The following is a 7,477-nucleotide window of genomic DNA, read 5'->3' as shown; positions in this document are numbered from 1 at the left end:
CCAAAGTGGCTCCACTGAGAGATACTCAAAGCATCTCAATGCTAGGTTCCTCAATCCCCATCTCCAGCTTTGCCATCCATGCAGCTAAATATTACTCTGTGTATATGTTGAGTGTAGGGAGAGGGAGAGTAACAGGTGAGTGTGGCTGCACCACCCGCTCAGGGGTTGGGACATGCAGGGCACACTGAGCCTAGAACATGAATCCAGACCAAAAGGGATCAAGGGCTCTGGTTCCCCTTTCCACCCTCTCTCCCAACATGTCCACCCTTCTTGAACATTAGAAGGCTTTGGGGTGAATTGGACGAGGGCCATCTTCTTCATACTCCTTTTCGGATACCCACACCTTCTTAAAAGTGTCGAGTGAGGTGAGGATGGAGCTGCCGATGCAAGTCGAATACAGTCATTCCCGAGGGCCTACAATCTTGATTTTAACATCCTTTGCGGCCAGCATCTGTACTTCACTTGGTAACCGGTCTCCAAAGCCTTTAAAGATGTTAAGCCCCCAAAAGCACCATGTCGGACTTGTGGATAGGAAAGGCCAGCACCTCGTGGAGCCCCCTACCCTCATCTCCCGCCAGGTCTGGCTGGAACAGTAGCTGGGGAGACAGGGTGTACAGCACCTTCTTGGTCTCTCGAGCTTGTCCTTTTGTAAGTTGATGCACAGGTAGCAGGCTTGGTCTTTCATGGTCCGGACAACCTCAAACCCAGCCCAGCTGTGAAAGTCCGCCCCTTCCTTGTACAGCAGCAGTCACAGGTATCAGGAGATGTCATGGCCCACAATGTCCACCCTCATGACAGAGTGTGGTATGGCAAAGCCCCTCATAGATGGGGACAGTGTGAGTGACACCCCTTCCCGCCCTGAGTCTAAAATCAATCTTGTTGTGCGTACTGTTAGATACAGGCTAAGCACGGTCTGCATGGAGATAAACAGCGCTGGGTCTCGGTTCTTACTGGGGTTCAGCCCTGCCTCTGTTAGAAAAACAGAAGGCTCTGCTTTCTGGTCAGTAAAGAGGTCCCGGTCCAGGGCTCCAGTTATCACCCGCACGTGCTTAGGCCACCTGTCCTAGTTTGGGAAACAGTATTTGGGAATCCGGTCTCTAGGAAAACCAGCCTTGATTAGCCCGGAATCGTTGATGACCATGGGCTGATTGGCGATGGTGTCTTAGGATTCCATGGCGTGGCCGGGCTGGCCCTGCCCATCAGACGGGCTGCAGAAGGACCAGCGGGCAGGCGAGTGGACGCACCTGGACAGCGGTGATTCCCCCAGACTGCAGCTACGTGGCAGATGCCTACACATACGGTATTTTAAATTTTAAGGCAGGGCAAAGCTGATGACTTCCTTTCTAGTATTGCCAGGGAAACAGGAGCCCAAAGCTGAGTATGAGGGAATGGCCTATCCTCAATGGCCTCCAAGCCTGCTAACGTCTGTGTAGCTATCTTAACAAGCCTAAGGAATTTTATTGTCTCTACTGGTAAGCTGGGGGACATAGATCTTTGTCCCTATTACTCAAAACAATAGTGGGATGGCATGGACAATCGCTCACGATTCTGCAGCCCTTCCTTGTCTGAGTTGGAAGGTCGATATCTTAGGTTTGGCTTCTGGACAGACGTGGGCACTGAACTGTCATGGACCGAGCTGGACAGAGTACCTTTTTTCCTTCTGTGTATATGTTTGTCATGTATGTGTATGCATGTATACTGGTTTATATATGCCTGAATGGGCACACATGTGTATGTATGTGAAGGTACATAAGCATATGGAGGGCCAAAGTGGACCTCAGGGTATCTTCCTCTCCACTTTATTTATTGAGGTGTAGAAATTGAGCCCAGAGCTCTTTGACTAGGCTGGCCAGCCAACTTACCCAGGCTCCCCTGTATCTCCTGAGTGCTGATGTTATAGGTGGGTCTCTATATCTGTCCAGCTTTTAGGTGGTTTTGGACATTTGAGCTCTGGTCCCCAAGCTTGCTCAGTAAGCACTTTATTCACTAAGCCATCTCCCCAGCCTCTCTTTTTGTTCTTACTGCTAGGTGAAAAAAAGCCACTTAGGACTACGTAACTTGGGCTAACTACCCTACGTGGTGGACATTATGGCAGCTCTAGTCCTGAGGAGAGTAAGATAGGCTTAGAGAGCTTGGGAAAATGTCACCAGGGTGAGCAAGGCAGAGGGAGTGGGTCACATTTCCCTCTTTGTCCTCCATAAACCCCTCCAATCCACCTCAAAATTGTGGCGACCTGAAGCCCATGCAATTGTTTTTGCTTCTAGGCTACATATAAATCTTTTAATTGCATGCCTTAAGCCTTGAGACATTTATGCTGAATTGTTAGGGAGGGAAAAAAGAGAGAGGGAAGGAAGGAACTTCTGGCAGTCAAGCGATCTGCATTTCATTTCAATTTTGATAGTTTAGTAATACATTTTTTTCCCAAGGTTTCCTGGATTTCAATAATATATCTTTCATCACCAGATCACGGAAAAGAAAAAAGTAGTTGTGTTGAGCTGTCCTTGGAGGTTTGGAGTGGATATCTAGGGGACTGCATTATAACTGGGAACTTATGAATTGTATTGGGTTTACAAATGGCTTGTTTTTCTCAGTTTAATGGTCAGACCATGAAATTGATAACTTATTCCTGGAAGGGTATGCGTGCACATGCTACATTAATGGGTCTCTGAGAATAAGACTGAAAACAACTGAGGAGCAGACATACTCTCAACCAGTTTTAAATAAGACATTTGTTAAGTAGATGAACTCTGATCACCACAAATTGCAGGAATTAAAGTTTCCATTTTAATGTGTTTATCGGGTCGGTCCACCTATCCCATTTACTTTAAGAGTTTGCAGCCTGGGTATTATAACCTTGCACAACTATCATTTGACTTTGCTATGCACAAAGCAATGCATTGTGCAGCCCCAGGCCCTCAGCAGAATCAACAGTGGAGAACCCCTGAGCACCCTTGTGTGCTGACCTGCACTGTGGGAGTCATGGGGTTAGAGATGGGTGCCAAGGTGGTTGAGTGGAAAAGGACCAGTGAGCGTGGCACATTTCCTCCAAGCACATCTGTTTTGTGTCATGTTGGTATGACTGCTGTAGCTGGGCAGGAGGTAACAAGAGGGGGAGTCAAAAGGTAGGGAGGGGGTTTCTGTTTGGATTTCCATTTTATAGGGTTGAAAGAGTGTGTGTTGGCCAAATAGCAAACCTAAAGAAATATCCGGGGCTGGGAGCTGGGAATTCAAGTGCAGTCTTTGAGGTGCAGGTGATTTATGGCTGTTGAAGGAAGATTCTAGGTCGACAAAGGAAGGGAGGTGATGATGGAGGAAGCAGAATAGGAAAATGAAAGAAGGGTTGGAATTTTCTTCACTCTCCCAAAGCTACCCCAGTTTAAAATTTTGATGAGTTAGGTGTAAATGAAATACCTGTATTAAACATACCTAAAATTGACAAAGTAGTGGTAAATGATGGTTGTTAAGCCGGTTTGGAAGGGGGCTGGAGACATGGCTCAGAGGTTAACAACACTGGCTGCTCTTGCAGAGGATGTAGTTTCAGTGCCCCGCACCCACATGGCATCTAACAACTGTCTGTGACTCCATTTCCACGGGGTCTGCTGTCCTCTTCCAACATCCACAGGCACTGCATGATATAGGTGCATTTACATTCATGCGGACCAATACACTTATACAAATAAAATGAAAACATAATAGTAAATAAAACAGGTTTGGAAGGATTCTTAGTGGGGATTTAGTTGAAAAATACTTTTGTTGACTGCTCGGTCAAAGGTCTCTCTCTCTCTCTCTCTCTCTCTCTCTCTCTTTCTCTCTGATGTCCTCTCCAATTTTGAGAGATGGCTATATTGAAAGTGGACAGTAGATATGACCTTTATCATTCCCAAGATTGCTAATGTTCCTGGATTCACTTTCAGCCCCTTTCTGAAACCCTCCACCTCCATCTCCAAACTGCAAGGCTATTTTCAATGGTCTCTTAGGGTCTCCCCCACACTGCCCACTGGTATTGCAAACTTGAACTCAGTGGGTTTTCAACCAGGCAATTTTAATCTTAGCGTTTGTTTCTACGATAAAGATTTTAAAAATCTGAGATGTTTAATGGTGGTCTGAATGTGAAATGCTTCTTACTGGCTCTGATGTATGAAAACTTGGTCCCCAAAGTGATGTCGTTTTGGAAGGGTGTGGAACTTTTAGGCTATGGCACCTCACTGGAGGAAGTGGGTCACTGGAGGCAGGCCTTGAGGTTTTAAAGTCCCACCCTACTTCTTGTCCACTCTGCTTCCTGTCTGTAGACACAATGTAACCAGCTGCCTCCTGCTGGACCAAGAGTCTTCTGGTCTTAATCTCTGAACCAAAGTGAGCCCTTTTTTTTAAAGTTGCTTTCATTATGTATTTTGTGATAGCTAGGAGAAAAGTAATTTATATATATGTCCTTTGAGATTCATCCTCCCATTTGCATGGCAAATTTGCTTGGTGCTTCAAAATACAGAAATTTCACTTGCAAAGTTTTGAATTCTGTTAGCATGTTGCCAAGTCACTGGGGGTGATTTCCTCCAGGAGACGTTGGAGGAGAGTTGAGAAGGGATTATAAAGGAATTTCACAGGACTGGAATTAAGATGGTCAAGATGACTCAGAGGGTAAAGTCACTCACCAACAAATCTGAGGACCCCAGTTTGATCCCAGGAACACTCACGGTAAAAGAAGAGAACTCATTCCCACAAGCTGTCCTCTGACCTCCACATGTGTGTTATGGCCTGTGTTCCCCCACACATATACACACATGTATATATGATACACACAAAATAAACAAATATTTATAAGTTTTAAAATAATTGTAATTTGGAGATGAACACAGCATATGCTGGTTACATGTCACATATAATAATAGCAATATCATTTTTAGAGTGCAGGCAAAGCTCTGGGTGCTGTAAGCTCTTCAAATTCCCTCACTTACCAATGTGAGTAATTGTTGGAGGGTATATGGTACTTGTTTTAAAGACAGAATGGCTAATCCAAAGTCAGTGTTTACAAAGCTATGAGTACTCAGGAGTGGTTAGACACTTACTTTAAGCATAGAATTTAAGGGGGTGCTCCCCAACTCAAACAGATGAAACTTTAGTGTAATATCTTTTAAATCAATGATGGAAGCACATTTCATAATTAATACATTATTTAAACTTTAAATAAAAGCAGGACTTTTATTTAACCTGTATTTACAGGTTTCTTCTTGGCTCCTGACAGATACCAGTGTATGAATGTCAAAAACTATTATTCACACTTTCAGTAATTTGACAGCCCATGTGAGTGCCAAGGACATAGTCACAGAGACAAAGTCAGCTTTGAAAGTATTGATTGTCTTAGAGCCTCCAGCCTCATGGAGTTGAAGGGATGGTAGCCACGGTGGACTGGCACAAGATGTGACAGAGTCCACAGCTGCTAGAAAATTCTACCGAAAAACCCTCAGCCAAAGGGTTAGAAGGGATGTGGGACTTTTATGCAGTATAGCAACATCCCTGGAATTGCAACATTTCTATGCTGGCACTGGACTAGTAAAGACTGGAGAAGTTCTAACTGGAAACATTCCATCCTAGAGGGAGGTTCTTTAAGGCTAGGAATTAAACAATTAAGAAGTCTCAGGAAGTCCCTGAAACCTACAAGATTGGTAAGGCCCTCTCCAGGGTTATAAAAGCAATAAGGACTCCAGAAGAGAGGGCACTCTCCAACCTGTCCAACTGCCTGCAACTGGTACAGAGAGCTCTAGGATTGACACTTTCCTGAGTTGCCACCCATGCTAGAGTAGATTTTTCAGTGATGCAGCTATTGAGCCATCCCTGCTCCAGCAAACTCACTGGTGACACGAGTCAGACTTTGGTGAAGTTGTTACTTTGGCCTATCACTGGTTTCCTATCCGAAAGGAGCAGACCTTTGTTTGCTCCCCAGGAGCAGTCTCACACACACTGTGAGGCAGAACAGTGCATCAAAGAAATGTGTACCCCTTACTCCCAGCAAGGGTAAGGAAGAGGGTAGTTTCAGAGTTAGTAGGAGCTGGATGAGGTTTAAATGCTGCCCATCCCAATACTCCACCACTCCTCCCGGAGGCCTAGGGTGCTCAATCTTTCTTTTCTTTTTTAATTTAACAACTATTTTCATTATTTTTTAAATTATGTGTATGTGTGTGGGTACATGCTCATCCATGCAGCTACCCATAGAGGCCAGAAGAAGGCATTTGGATCCCCTGGGGCTGGAGTTACAGGTAATTGTAAGCCACATAATGTGGGTTCTGGGAAGTGAAGAACTCATATGGTCTGCAAGAGCAGTATATGTTTGTAGCCACTGACCCAGCTCTAGCCTGGTGTCCAATGTTATTCCCACTTCAGAGATGAGGAAATGGAGATAATGAGGCTTTTGGCAAGTGGTCCAAATTCACAGCAGAAAAGAGCAGAGGCAGGATTTGAGCTGGGTAATCATCTTGCTATTCCTGATTATAGCAGAAGTCTACCAGGTTTCTAGCAGTCAGAAAGAAAAGATGGGAGGTTTAAAACTGTAAACCCTACCTGAACTGTCCAGGGTGAAACCTAGACAGTGTGGAGATACCTTAGGAGGTGTCTAAGGTATTTGACTTAGGAGTCTGGTCTTAGTGTACCTATCATGATTTCCTAATGAACGATAATTAGCAAAATGATGCGGGGAGACCCAGACTTGAATTCACTGCTCCCATCCATTCTCTCTCTTTCTTGTGTGCCATGAAGAAAGGAAATTTGTTTGTCACATTCTCAGCATGCCATGATGTTTTGCTCAAGGGCATAAGATCCAGAAACTGCCTTCACGATGCATGCCTTTAATCCCAGCACTCGGGAGGCAGAGGCAGGTGGATCTCTGTGAGTTCAAGGCCAGCCTGTTCTACATAGTGAGCAGTGAGTTCCAGGACAGCTGGGGCTACAGGGAGACCCTGTCTCAAGAAGACCGAAAAAAAAAAAAAAAAAAAAGATCCAGAAACCTTGGACAGAAACAGTGAGCAAATAAACTTTTCTTCCTTCAGATTGTTTGCCTGGATTTTGGTCATAGCTCCCAGCCTAACTCACGTTAAGTATCCTTCCCTGGTTGCAGTTGTGGCAACAGAGCATTCACAAACAGAATGGAACCAAGATCAAACAGAAGAGCAATAGCAAGGCCACACATGTTGTTCTTTTCTACAAAAGAAACAAGAAGATGAGATTGAAAACAGAAGCCATTTGGTCATTGGAGCTACAGAGATAGTACCTGCTCAGTGTTTGTTAATATCACAGAGTTGAATAGTCATTCTCCTGAGTACCATCTGCCACATATATGATTACCAAAAACAAGACCAGTAGTAATACTAACAAGAGCTAATGTTTGCAGGACTCTTACCATGAATGAGGCTCAGTATGAACTCCGTCACTTTTCAACAGCTTCAAAGGTGGGTACTATGTTGTGTTTATTTCCCTTGTGTGAGTGAGT

The 7,477-nt window shown here is 44.7% G+C and overlaps 1 pseudogene; it reads right to left on the bottom strand.

Moving 5' to 3' along the window:
• Positions 1–277: 277 nt before the first annotated feature.
• On the bottom strand, positions 278–2,981 carry LOC103740726 (annotated as a pseudogene).
• Between the last annotated feature and the right edge of the window lie 4,496 nt (positions 2,982–7,477).

The sequence above is a fragment of the Nannospalax galili genome, unplaced genomic scaffold (genome assembly GCF_000622305.1).
Source record: "Nannospalax galili isolate Female #2095 unplaced genomic scaffold, S.galili_v1.0 scaffold779, whole genome shotgun sequence".
Lineage (NCBI taxonomy): Eukaryota > Metazoa > Chordata > Mammalia > Rodentia > Spalacidae > Nannospalax > Nannospalax galili.
The sequence above is the reverse complement of the archived record's forward strand: the minus strand, read 5'-3'. Positions and strand labels throughout refer to the sequence as shown.